The sequence below is a fragment of the Seriola lalandi genome, unplaced genomic scaffold (assembly GCF_002814215.2).
Source record: "Seriola lalandi dorsalis isolate HSWRI2012SDOR001 ecotype SW California unplaced genomic scaffold, Sedor1 jcf7180002049780, whole genome shotgun sequence".
Taxonomy (NCBI): domain Eukaryota; kingdom Metazoa; phylum Chordata; class Actinopteri; order Carangiformes; family Carangidae; genus Seriola; species Seriola lalandi.
Window position 1 is genome coordinate 1 of NW_019520333.1, and position 1415 is coordinate 1415.

Consider the following 1415-nt stretch of genomic DNA (forward strand, 5'->3'; position numbering starts at 1 on the left):
CAGTGATGTCTGCTGTCATGCTGCTAACCGGAGCTACAAACAAACAGCATGTTAGTTATTCCTCACAGATCCCTGAGTCTCTGGAACATGGGGAACAATGAGGAACTGGCTGATGCCGGCGATGGGAACCATGAGCGGGAGGCTGGAGACAACAGTCCAGACCAAGCGGCAGCTGCGCGGGAGACTTCTGCTCCTCAGTGTGTTTCCTGCTCCTCTCTGTCTGAGTGAACAAGTGAGTACAAGACAGTTTTCACTTCACTCATTCACTTCACTCATTCACCTCTCATCAGCTGGTTTAAGCTTTAAACCAGCTGACAACATTAACACATGCTAGCAACACACAGTAAAATTAGCTTCTTCTACATTGAATTAAATGCTGTTATAGCTAGCGCGCTAATGGCTGTTAGCTTTTCACTTTAACACGTTAATGGCGCAGTAGAAATACATTACATACTTAATTACTTTTGTTTATCCGTCTATAGCATTATTTAATCCAAAATAAACGACACGAACACAAACATCACAAAAATAATAGAGTAAATGTTTTCTTACCAGATATGTTTGCAGGATATAAATTCACTGAACTTCTCTTAAGTGACCAAACAGATTCCATCCGACCTTTCCTAATATTCCAGTTCTCCATTAAAACCCTACAACTCAAAAGTCAGCGGTTCAATTTTTTTGCGGTAAATACACTATTTATTTGTTAATATCATAGTTCAGGTGACGCTGCACCTTGATGACCAAGCTAGCCAGCTAGTGCTAGCGTTAGCTGATAACTTAGCCATTGCTATGCTAACGGTACTTGGCCCCGCTGGGCTGATCACCTGTGTCCACCTGGGTTAGCCCGTGGAGGTGTTCAGTCAAAGCCCAATAAAAAGGTGAATTTAATCGATTGACGTTTGGTTTGTGTTTCTCCACGTGACCCAGTTTAATTGATCTGCGTTAGTGTAATGCGCAGCGTTAATGTCAGTTAATACATTGTTCATCAAGACGTTGTGATAGTTCAAGGTAAGATAACATGATGTATGCAAAATGTGTAGAAAAATATTTGTCATATAGAAGATTATTTATTTAATACTCAAACCAGTCCTCAACTGAAGCAGACATTCATGCACCTGTCCTGACAGCTGATCGAAATTTGTGATTAACTGTGATCAGCCGCTTCTTAACTCAAGTGTTTGTGTTTTATTGTCATTTGAAAGGTTTCCTCACTGTGAAAACTGAGTGATCTGTGCCAACAGAAGGAGGAGCTCATGTACAGAGCAGCTCATTAGTTTCCATTCATCTGGTTGAAGGGAGACTGCATGGACATCCTTAGCTCTCTAATGTGCTGTGATGATGATGATGATGATTTAGTGAGAGTGTTAATATTCAACAGAAATAGTACCCGTTTCACCCTTATTCAGTCTCTT